Here is a 13675-nt window from a genome sequence, read left to right as displayed (position 1 = left end):
CTCTAACCATAAAAGAAATTTTATCATAACATGAAAATAAAATTTATTTGATAGAGATTTATACTATATAGTAAAATTTAATTATAATATATAATGAATTATAATTTTATTTTTTCATATGTGACATTATATATATATATATATATATATATATATATATATATATATATATATATATATATATATATATATATATATATACAGAGAGAGAGAGAGAGAGAGACAGAGAGAGAGAGAGAGAGAGAGAGAATAAATATATCATCATCATTTATCTCATCAATTTTATGGATTCTGATATTGAATTTTAGACTCTTTATTTTACTTATTATAAAGGTATCTTGTTCACTGGCTCAAAACTTGAAAACTAATTTGTGAACTAGGAGTTCAATTTTTCAAGAAGGCTTGGTTATTTAGATTTCCTATATATTAGCTTAGCTAAAAACTAATAAGGGCTTGGAAAAAGTGGGTGCTAGCAAAAAAAAATGGTTTTGATTTTATGTTTTTGAATGAAATGATTCGTGTATATCTCTGAATATCTCTGAACTAGAATGTCTTGTCTACAAACATTGATTAATACAATTAATATATAGAAGTGGTTTAAACTTATATATTTGGATTCATCAAATGTAAGTTTCTATGAGAACATTTCATTTTATGTCATGTTTTGTTCCAATTTAGAGTGAGGAGGCATGCCATTGTAAGGTATAGTCCTATACTTTAAAAGAATTTTATTTTTTGGAATTATAGATAATGGACAACTTCGGTTTTCTAGGTATGTGATCAATCTCCTTGATTTCTGATATTACTCTTCATGTAGAAATGATCTAAGCGGGCTTAAGTGATTTTGGGTTAAAGTAAATTTCTCTATTAATTTAATAATAATTTATCAAAAATTTTGTGGAGGGAGTTGGACCTTTTAGTAAAATTCAAAGGGGGGTGATTATCACACACTTATCCAATCATTGAATAATTATTTGTAACAAAAATAGGGTGATAGAGTCAATTTAATATTTGTAAACAAAGGCACATATACTAACCAAAAAACACCAAATTTGAAAACTAATTAAATACTAAACTACTAAACTATATTTAACAACTTAAATAAACCTAAACCATACCTAGTATCAATTTCTATGCCTATAACCATACCCAAAGTAATTTTTGAATATCACAACATAAAGGATTTCATTTATTGCCATCATTGGCATCATAGTGAAGAGTACAATAATGTTTATATTAGAGTTTCATAGCGAAAGTTGGATGACTATGTGTTACAAAAGAGATTTGATGTCAATTCGCATGCTCTACTTGTGCTTTTGATTTGGGATTGACAAATTGATGGTATGGATTGGATAGAAAATTGGTTAAGGAAAAGAAATTTTTGGGTGGTGAGGATTTGTAATGTCCCTAATTTTTTCTAAAATATTTAATTAGGTCAATTAAATAAATGGTCCTAAAAAATAAAATCAAAAGGACTTATTTAATTAATTGATTTAATTAATAAAGGGACCTACTCTTTATTTTATTTTTTCATAACTTGTCGACCTATCACAATTATTGTAATCCTATTGGGAAGCTTCCTCAAAGCCCTCTATAAGGTCATCTTGTAGGTTATTTTGGACATGTGATTTGGATTATTTTATTGTCTGGGAATTCCTCTGTGGAGTTCTATGTTGTTTTCCACTTCAGAAGCGAGAGATCTTCACTATTTGGCTTTTACAATTTTAGTGAGATTCAACCCCACCCTATTTCATCCTCTATACTACATGTTTAGATTTGGCTAGTTTTGGTGTCATCTTTGTCTTTAGTATAATTTTGATAATTTTCTATAATTTATTACATTTGTACATGTGGCTTACTTTTGGTATCTGGTGAATATTAGGCATTAAGTGATTCATACTTGTCTTTAATTAGTTGAATCTCACATTAATAACTTCTATCCCTATAGCCTTTACCTCCCTTTTTGTAGGTTTTGGGTTCATGTTGAATGGCATTAGAGTCCCTCGAATGTGGCCTTGTCTCCCTACAATGAAACCTTGGCTCCTTATGACATGGCCTCAGGATAACTCCCATGTGTTTCCCTCGCATTGTTTTCCCTTGAGTGATTTCCATCAAGCACTTTCTATTAGGTGGTCTCCCTCAAGTACATTCCCTTCAATATTTTCCCTTAGGTGGTTTTCCTTGGGCACTTTTCCCTCAAGTGGTTTCCACTAGGTACTTACTTTCGAGTGTATCATCAAGAACATTATAAAAATGATAATACTTGGGCAAAGAAGATGATAACTATTATGGTTGCAAATGATTTGTGAGAGTTTTTGGTTAATGGATTCAATGATGTGAAAGAACCATCTCATTATGATGCCCTCATAAATAATCAAAAGACTCAGTGGAAGGGGTCAAGGAGGAAAGATGCAAAAGCAATCAGATTGATTGAGGCAACCATGGAAGAGATTATTTTTCCAAAAATTGCAGCAGCTAACTATTCAAAAGAAGCATGGTATATCCTTCAGATTAATTTTAGAGGGACTAATAAAATCTATGTGTTGAAGCTATAGATGATTAGAAGAGAGTTTGAGAATCTTCAAATGAAAGAAAATGAGTATATTGCAAAATTTACCTCAAGAATCTTTGGTTTGATAAACCAGTTGAAGTCAATTGGAGAAGAATATGAGGAGAAAATAATAGTGGAGAAAATTTTAAGAAGTCTACCCCAAAAGTATGATAATCTTGTGATGACCATTGAAGAGGCAAAAGTCTTAACCACTTTGACTGTGGATGAGTTGATGGGTATTCTCCAAACACAGGAGCACCAAATTAATAGATGAAGAACATCTTCCCAACATGAAGATTTTAAAGCTCAAACCAATGCAAGAGGTAGTGGGAGAGGAAGAAATGGCTTTGGGAGAGGCTCTAGAGGTAGAGATCTTCGTAACTCCAAAAAAAGAAATATTGGAGGAGAAGCCTTAGGACAAGAAGCTAGCCAAGAGGAAGCGAGAAACTCTCAAAATTGATCTAAAGGAAGCAAGAAAAACTACATATCTAACAAGAGAAATTTGGAGTGTTATTATTGCCACAAATTTAGGCATTATGGAAGTGAGTGCTAGAAAAAGAAAACTACATGGTTAAGGAAAAGTGCAAATGTGGCTCATGTGAATGTGGGTGAAGCAAATAATTCCAAGGCCTTCATAATGTGAAACATTGGAAAATAAGGTAGTTTATAGGTGTGGTATTTGGATAGTGGTTGCAGCAACCACATGAGTGGTAATGAAAAATTATTTTCTATTATTAATAAAAATTTGTAATTTGAAATTAGAATGGGGAACAATGAAACCATTCCTATTGTGGGCAAGGGATCTATCATGATCCACACCAAGCAAGGTGAGAAGAAGAAGATTCAAAATGTTTATTTTTCACTGGATATGAAGCACAATTTGATGAGTATTGGACAACTCATTTAAAAAGGTTATATAGTGCTGATGGAAAATGAGAATTGTGTCATCCATTGGAAAGATGGGATTAAGAAAATAGTTGCAATGGTTCAAATAACATATAACTAAATGTTTCCTTTGAGAATAGAGACATGTTTCTCTTCTAAAATCATTGTTGCACCTCCCAAAAATCTATGGACCATATTACATAAGCAATTAGATGTAAAGCATGTGATTGAAGACTCATTCAAGCTATGGCATCCTAGTTATGGACATCTTGGTTATGTTAGTTTAAATTTATTATCCAAGAAAAAATTGGTAGATGGTTTGCCAAAAAATGTGGAGTGTTTATAGGCTTAAAAGAGATATTTATGGGTTGAAATGAGCTCCACTAGCATGGTACAATATGATTGACTTATATTTGATGAGAAATAAATTTAGAAAAAGCAATGGTGGGCCCACTCTTTACATCAAGGCAACTAATGGAAAAGTTTTAATTATTTTCTTATGTGTAGATGATTTAAATGTTACTGGGAATGATGATTTCCTCATCGCTGATTTCAAAAAGGCCATGAAAAGTGAGTTTGAAATGATAGATTTGGGTCTCTTGAAGTATTTTCTAGGCATAGAAGTAAAATAAGTGCATGTTGGCATTTTTATTTCTCCAGAAAAATATGCAAATCAGATCTTGGGGAGATTTAAAATGAAAAAAGTAAGCAACACAAACACCAATAGCCATAGGTCCAAATTTGAGCAAGGAAGGTTGCAACAGTAATGAGAATCGAACATTGTATAAAAGTGTGGTTGGAATCTTGATGTATTTGAATGAAAATTGGTCCTATATAATGCATACAGTAAGTCTAATTTCTAGATTTATGGAAACTCCAAAAGACTCGTATTAACAATAGGGAAAGAGGATCCAAAGGTATGTGAATGACACCAAAAGATTTAGTATTTTGTATACCATTCAAAATGAAATTTGGTTGGTTGGTGAAATAGATAGTGATTGGGTTGGAATTTTGGATGATAGGAAGAGCACTTCTATTTATGTATTTCATATGGGCCCAAGTGCAATTTCATGGGCATATAAGAAGAAACCAATAGTTGCTCAATCTAAAATAGAGGATGAATACATAGTGGAAAATGTAATAGCATGTCAAGCTATTTGATTGAGAATAATCTTTGAGAATTTGAAAGAAGAACAAGGCGATGGAACCATAATTTATTCTAACAACATTTCCTCAATAGCTCTAACAAAGAATTTAGTGTTTCATGGAAGAAGTAAGAACATTGAAATTGATTATCATTTTATTATAGACATGGTTGAGAATGGTGAAATTAAAATAGAATATTGTAAGTCTAAGTAGGAGCTAGCGAATATACTCACCAAGCCATTGGGCATAGAAAGTTTTGTGTGCCTAAGAAGAAGTCTAGGCGTAGTTAATTTGGGTCAAGAGTTATCTTATTTGTTGGCTTGAGACAAAGGGGAAGTTTTGGAATTTTAAATTAATCAGTTGTCTCTTGAGCCGTTCATTCACCTACTTGTCATAAGATTGAGATTCCCATATTTAGTCTAATGCTCCAACCTTAATAGTCAATGTATTCATTGTGGGTATGTAAGTTTGAGATTTGAAAATGAGTGAGAATTTTTTGTGTATGGAAAAAAAGTAGACAAAATAGGGGAATTTTTATTTATTCATAAAATATATTCAATTGAGTTAGGAAGGAAACAATAGTAGCAAAAAGAATATTAGAGTGTGTAGCAACATTCTAAAATCTTTTGTGCTTTTGAAAGTGAAAGTTTTACTTGTCTAAGTAGTGATTGCTCTAGTTTTATTGTATGCAATCACATATTGCTACAAGTTTATTTTGTCGACAACGATAGTAGATATTATAGTTTTACGGGTTTGTAGTTTACTCCATTATAGATTTCTAATAGTTCATGTCAGTTTAATAGAGAGAAAGAAAGCAAGAAAACCTGCATATATGTAGCTCTTTTGTTTGTGTTCTCTCCATTTTCTTTATTATGTTGTGTGCTTGTTTGTAAGGAAAAATAGAGCAACAACCTTTGTTCAACCCCTGTATATTTTCTAGAGTTTTATTGTTAATTTATCATGGTGGGTTAACACGTTAGTTTGCCAAGGTTTAACATTTGACCAGCCTTCTATTAGTGTTCATTTTGGTCGAGCGGTTCCTATTTTGACTGAGTTGATAATTATTTTGCTAAGTAGCTCGAGTATGCTAATTTAGTTAACCTCATGTTCTCTAGTTTCTTAACAGATATCCCATTGGGTTAGAAAAAAAATTGAGTAGTATATTGTGCAACACATATTGGATAAATTAAGAATCAAAATTAAGTAATCAAATTACAATAATCAAAACTAAGCTATTTAAATCAAAAAAATACTTGCTTGCCTTCATTGCTAAATATAAAATGAAACAAATTATAAAGTTGGTTATGAATTCTTATCAAATAGTAGGTAAACCTAATAAGGAATAAAAACACACTTTACAATTTTCATTGATCCTCACCCTTGGACATAGATACTTATGGACCTAGTTAAAATTAATGCAAGGGTAGAAATTTTTTTCATGAGTAACAATTTTCCCTGAGAAAAACCTATAGAATTATTATCAATCCCATTTTATCCCAAAATAATCTTGACAAGGTTCACCAACAAAGCTCTCTAGCGTAAAACATCATTTCAATAATTTTGGTTAGAGTCTTAAACAAAAACAAACATTACTATGACCAATATTAGCTATAAGTGAGCACAAACATAACCATACCATAACTACCCATGTCCATATCTTCAATCATATAGTAGTGGTTGACTGCTTCAACTACATCAATATTTATAGAAGTATATTCCCTCGAAGAAGATATTAAGATAAATTTTAAGTAAACTATTAGTATCTAAAAATTACAAATTTTGGAATGTTATGTGAAAATATTAAATTTTGAGGGATATAGAGCATGGGGAATGCATTCCTCAAAATTGTATTGAATCCTAAAGTCTAATCAAATTTTCATGAAGATCTACAAATTCACAGCACTTCAATTTTTTTTGTCAAATATTCATTTGGATCTTCAAATAAACTATAGAATCTAGAGTACAATTGATTTTATTTCAAGTTATATCAACTATCAATGAATTTCAAGTAATAAGAGAATTAAAGGTGCATACATGATAAATGTGATTCCAAAGAAATCCTACTATAAATAAAAACCCTCAATATTGAATCATAGGTTGACACATTACAAGAGAAGAGAAGATTTAAGAAAATTTGTTTATTCAATTTTTTGGATCAAAAAATTCCATGAGATTAAGTATGAAGAAAAAGGTTCATGACAAAATTTTAGATTCTATTGGAGGTGTCATACACTAATAGATATAATTGTTTCAATTTGATGGAAGACAAAGGACTCACTTCGCTCTTGCCAAATAACTTAGAAGCTCAAGAAATCACAATGAAAATTGAAGGCAATGGAATTTTTCTTAAATAAAACACTTAGATTGATATATCTACATCATTAAATGGTAAAATTTAATTAGTAATTGTTATATATAACTAGTATTTCTCTGGGTAACCACTTAAGGGAATATAACTCTCCATAATTAAATATATGCGTTTTCAAACTTATTAATAAAAGCTATAAGATTAATCTAAATTAAGTAAAGCTCCAACATTCCCTCCTTTATTATATAAATTTAAACAAGAGTGGAACATTACAAGGGTTTTGTGTCTAATCCTTCTAGAGGCTTTTCTAAAGCATGGTCACCAATCCTTGTCACTCCCTTAAAAATTACTGAACTTACTACATTAGTTTATTTCTTAATTATAGAACCTAAAACCATTTCACAACATGAACTTTCTCACCTCTCACACACAATGAGACACATTTTCTTTGAGATTGCATATCTCCTCTAAGTGTATCCCGTGCCTCCAATTATGTACAACATATTCCCCTCTAGTCCTGTAAAAGCACTCATCTGCCACACAAATGATCAATCATATTCTTGTACATCACACACATTTTAGAAAATTGTGGACTTCGAAAAAAAATTTCACTTTTGGAAAATTATGGACTTAGAAAAATTAACTCACTTTTGGAAAATTGTGGACTTAGAAAAATTTCAGTTAGTACTAGAAAATTCTGTACATAGAAAAAATTCTATGACTTTAAAAAAATTGTCAAACTAGAAAATAATATTGTCACTTTAGGAAAATAAATATATGATCATCATTTATCTCATCAATTTTATGGATCCTGATATTTATTTTTAGACTCTTTATTTTACTTATTATAAAGGTATCTTTTTCACTGGCTCAAAACTTGAAAATCGATTTGTGAAGTAGGAATTTAGTTTTTCAAGCATGCTTGGTTATTTAGATTGCCTATATATTAGCTTAGCTAAAAACTAATAAGGGTTTGGAAAAAGTGGGTGCTAGCAAAAAAAATTGTTTTTATTTTATGTTTCTGAATGAAATGATTCATGTATATCTATTAATATCTCTGAATGAGAATGTCTTGTCTACAAACATTGATTGATACAATTAATATATAGAAGTGGTTTAAACTTATATATTTGGATTCATCAAATGTAAGTTTCTATCAGAACATTTTGTTTTATGTCATGTGTTGTTCTGATTTAGAGTGAGGAGGCATGCCATTGTAAGGTATAGTCCAATACTTTAAAATAATTTTATTTTTTGGAATCATAGATAATGGAGAACTTTGGTTTTCTAGATTTGTGATCAATCTTCTTGATTTCTAATATTACTCTTCACCTAGAAATGATCTAAGTGGCCTTAAGTGATTTTGGGTTAAAGTAAATTTCTCTATTAATTTAATAATAATTTATCAAAAATTTTGTGAAGGGAGTTGGACGTTTTAGTAAAATTCAAAGCAGGGTGATTATCACACACTTATCCAATCATTGAATAATTATTTGTAACAAAAATAGCATTATAGAGTCAATTTAATATTTGTAAACAAAGGCACATATACTAACCAAAAAAACCCAAATTTGAAAACTAATTAAATACTAAACTACTGAACTATATTTATCAACTTAAATACACCTAAACTTGAAACTAAAACATATATAACCAATCCCCTATTATCGAAAAATTATAAACTAAATAGAACCATATAGCTAAACCAAATAGAACAAAAAATCAAATCAATCCATAATCGTAAACCAAATTATATCCTTACACCAAAATTAGTAAAAAATGAACCATGACCCTAATCAAAATTGAACACAAGGCCTTAAGCTAATGGTAACCTTGAACACTAACTATAACATCAATTGAATCCTTATACTAAACCTAATTAAAGACTAATCAAATTAATCACTAATCCCTAATCTTAACCCAGCCTTAACCTTAGTAATAAAACATATTTAGCCTTGACCTTGTGATCATGAATGCAAAGCTAAATAAAAATTGAAGGCTAAGAATAAAGGAATAGAACTCTAGTATGAAACCTAATTTAAAACTAAACAACACTTAACCCTAATCCTTATTAAATTATACTTATAATTCCACACACAACATCAACTATAATTCTATTTGAATCTCAACGAAAATAATAATCTAAATCAAATTCGAACTATACAACTAACTATTTAATTAAGGAGATAATACTTTAGTCATAATGATAAAACTCAAATGAGTAGAACCTTAACAACAATCCAAATTGAACTTAATAGCTAAAAATAACCAAATATTAGACAAAAAAAAAATTATGGATCCTATAAAAGTGATGCAGGAGCATCCAGAGGTATAAGGGCAATCCTGTGTCACCCAAAAAAAAAATTTACATAGACTTAGTTTCTCTTTCATGTCTTTACATTTTTGGATACCCATTTGGCTCAAATAAAGGTTCCAACTCTCATAGTTCAACTATTAGTGCGTTTGAAAATCCCAAAAAAAATAGGAGCATGTATTTGGGTCATCATTTTGGTAAACTAGAAGGTGTGAATTGGCCAGATGATTGTAATCATGATTTAGAGCATTCCAGAAAAAGAATCAGGTCAATAGGCTACACGGTTTGAAAGTTATTACAGTTTTTTGGGTTTTTGAGACCTCCTAAGAATGCTTCAAAGTCAGGTTTGGGGTATTAAATGACCTTGAAAAGGGTCAAAAAATTGGGGATGATTAAAGCTTGTCCATAGGGCTATAGAGCACTTCGAGAGCTTTTCAAAAATCTAAACGGTTCGTCAATCGGAGCTACGGTTCAAAAGTTATGCCTCCCGGAAGTTCGGTTACCGTTTCTGGATTCGTCTAGATTTGCACCGACTTCTAACGCAAGTTTCGGAAACTTCTATTTTGTCGGTGGATGCCTACTAGCACTTTCTAGAATGTACTCCTTGTCCTTAACCCTCTGGGGTCTATTTAAGGAGATTTCTGGTATTCTAAAAGGTAGTTCGGAGTGGAGTTTGAGAGGAGGTGCTAAAAGGAGAAATATTCTCTAGATTTATGCTCTTGTAAGCCCTTAGGGCATGTTCTGAAGTTTATTTTCTCTATACTATTTGTACTAGCTTATTTTCTCAGTTAATATAATTTCCCTTTTTTGTTGTGTCCATTCTGTTCTTGGGTTGTGTCCCCATCAAGTGGTATCAGAGTGGGTTTTCCTGAGTGTGTAGACAGAGCGCCGACTATGAGGCAATTTGCACCAGGACTGTGTGGTTGTGGGTTCAAGTTAGAAGATGCCTCCATGAAGAGAGCGTGGTGGAAGGGCTAGAGCTATTGATCCTGAGGAGGTTAGAGCCCTCCAAAGGCAGGTACAAGCATTGCAAGAGGAGCTTCGTAGAGGAGCAAATGTTGCCGCAGGTGACAATAGTGAGGATGAAAATGAAGAGGAAGTAATGGGACCAGAAGAGGAAGTTGAAAGGGAAGTTTTCAATCCTGTAGAGGAAAGGCTTTTTAGGGCCATTACTAAGTTTGGGAAAAGACCTACAATTGAAGTGGGTATATTTTCAAGAAATCTGAAACCAGATGAGTTGATCGATTGGATCAATGAACTAGAAGAATACTTTGAGTATGAGGATATAAGGGACCTAGATAGGGTTAAGTTTACAAAGGCCAAACTGAAAGGCCATGCAAAAATCTGGTGGCAAGAGGTTCAACTGGAAAGACTTAGAAGAGGAAAGGAGAAGATCACAAGATGGGATCACATGGTGGACAAATTGAAGAAGCAATTCATTCTTGTGGACTACGAGCTTGATCTGTTTAAGAAGATGCATGGGTTAAAGCAAGCAGGAAGATCAGTCTAAGAATATATAGAGGAGTTTTACCGACTCTTGATTAGAGCGGGGCATGTAGAAGCAAATAAGGAGAAGGTTGCTCATTATATCAGTGGGTTGCAACCTAGCATCCAGGAGGAATTAAGTCTACTAAGAATGACCAACGTTGAAGAGGCATACCAGTTTTCCCTATGAGTTGAAGAGAAGCTGAATAAAAGGTTTGAAGGAAGACAAAGAGGGTGCGGTCAAGGAGGAAAGGGAAGCGGTAGATCATCTGGAGGCCGCAATGAAACCCAAAAGAAAAATGAGGATGTGGGTACTAGCAGAAACCAGAGGAATGAGGGTTTCAACCACTCCCATGGTCAAGACTTTGGAAATCAAAGAGGAAGAGGTAGAGGACGTGGACAAGGAAGAGGAGGCTTCCGTGGTACCTGTTTCCATTGCAATGAAGAAGGTCATCGTGCCTTTGAATGCCCTCAATGACAAGGAAGGACAGATAGGAGAGTTGAGGGCCAAGCTAGGGTTGCTCATGTGGATGAGGATGCACAATCATCACATTTAGAGGATGCAAAAAGAGGAGAGACCTTGGTAAATAAAAGAGTCCTACTAAGTGGTGAGAATGAACCAGGACAACGAAGGAGTTTGTTTCGTACTAGATGCAAGTGTGAGGATAAATGTTGTGACGTGATCATTGATGGTGATAGCACTGATAACTTGGTATCAGAAGAGATGGTCTCTAAGCTAAAGCTCAAGAGGGAGAAACATCCCCAACCCTATCAGATTTCTTGGGTAAAAGATTATCATAAGGTCCTGGTAAGTGAACAATGTTTAGTAAAATTCAAAATTGGGAGTTACCATGATGAAGTTCTCTGTGATGTTATTTCGATGGATGTTTGCCATCTATTGTTGGGTAGACCATGGCAGTTTGATAGACATGCAATACATGATGGACATGCAAACACATACTCTCTGACAAAGGATGGAGTTCGCCACAAATTGAAGCCCATGAAAAAGGAAGGTGAAAAGGTATGTGGTAGTGCTAGGATTTGTCTTGTTGATGGAAGGAAGTTTTTAGATGGCATGAAACATCAGCATATGTGCTATGCTTTGATTCCTAGGAAAGATAAAGAAGGTAGTAGTGAAATACCATTTGAAGTTTTAGATTTACTAGGGGAATTTGGAGATATTATCTCTGATAATGTTCCAGATGGATTGCCACTAGTAAGGCAAATCAGTCATCAAATAGATCTAATTCCGAGAGCTACTTTGCCTAACAAGGCTGCTCACAGGATGACTCCTACTGAAACAGAGGAGCTAAATAGACAGGTTCAAGAGTTGCTGAGGAAGGGTTTGATTCGAGAGAGCCTGAGTCCATGTGCAGTTACTGTAGTAATTGCACCAAAGAAGGATGGAGAGTGGAGGATGTGTACAGATTCTTGAGCTATAAATAGGATAACCATCAAGTACTGGTTTCCTTTACCAAAGATGGATGATCTTATGGACTGCTTGAGTGGAGCTCAGTACTTCACAAAGATAGATCTGAAGAGTGGCTATCATCAGATACGGATTCGAGAAGGAGATGAGTGGAAAATAGCCTTCAAGACCAAGGAGGGTCTTTATGAGTGGTTAGTCATGCCCTTTGGATTGACGAACGCCCCAAGCACCTTCATGCGGCTCATGAATGAGGTACTTAAGAAGTTCTTGGGAAAATTTGTTATTGTCTTTTTGGATAATATTTTAATTTTCAGCAAGATTTTGGAAGAACATTTGCTGCATATTCGTAGTGTCCTTGAAAGGCTAAGGGAAGAGAAACTGTTAATTAATCTAAAGAAGTGTGTCTTTGCGAAAAGGGAGTTAGTCTATTTGGGATTTGTTATATCACCTGAAGGTCTCAAAATGGATCCAGAGAAGGTAAAAGCCATCTTGGAATGGCCTACTCTAAGGTCAGCTACTGAGGTAAGATCATTTCATGGTCTGGTTAGTTTTTACAGGAAGTTTATTAAGAATTTTAGTGGCATATGTGCACCCCTAACTGATACAATAAGAGGGGATAGAAAAGAGTTCAAATGGACTGTAGCAGCTGCGAGAAGTTTTGAATTGCTGAAGAAGAAGGTGACTGAACAGCCTGTGTTGGCACTTCCAGATTTTAGAAAAGTATTCCAGGTGGATTGTGATGCTAGTGGTAGCGCTATTGGGGCTGTATTAAGCCAAGAAGGTAAGCCTATTGCATATTTTAGTGAAAAATTGAATGATGCAAAGAAGAAGTATTCTGTTTATGATCAAGAGTTCTATGCAATAGTTCGGGCCTTAAAGAAATGGAGGCATTATTTATTGCCAAAGGAATTTGTTTTGTATACTAATCATCAGGCATTATAGTACCTAAATAGCCAAGGTAAATTGAATCAGAGGCATATGATGTGGGTAGAATTCTTGCAGAGTTATACATTTGTGTTGAAGCATAGAAGTGGAAAATCTAACAGGGTTGCAGATGCACCAAGTAGGAGACAGATGTTGCTTACAACAATGCGGGTTGAAGTAGTTGGGTTTGATGAACTCAAGAATTTGTACCCCAAGGATCCTGATTTTGCTGAAGCATGGAAAGCTTGTAAAGAACCTATTGCTGTAGATAGAACCAAGTGGTTAGACTATTTGATTCAGGATGGCATGTTGTTCAAAGGTAGTCAATTGTGCATTCCAAGGAGTTCCATGAGGGAAAATCTGATTAAGGAGAAACACAGTGGAGGGATGGCAGGACACTTTGGTCGGGATAAGACCATTTCCATTCTTAGAGAACATTATTTTTGGCCTCAAATTACACAGGATGTGAAGAAGTTTGTACAGAATTGCCAGGTTTGTCAAGTTGCCACGGGGTTTAGTCAAAATACTGGCCTATATCAGCCATTGCTTGTTCCATCAAGGCCATGGGAGGACATAAGTATGGATTTTGTTCTTGGATTGGCAAGGACACAAAGGGGTAATGACTCAGTATTC

Source organism: Cupressus sempervirens, chromosome 7 (genome assembly GCF_028749045.1).
Source record: "Cupressus sempervirens isolate cs-2001-9-10 chromosome 7, ASM2874904v1, whole genome shotgun sequence".
In the NCBI taxonomy this organism is placed as follows: Eukaryota; Viridiplantae; Streptophyta; class Pinopsida; order Cupressales; family Cupressaceae; genus Cupressus; species Cupressus sempervirens.
Note: the sequence above shows the minus strand (reverse complement) of the source record.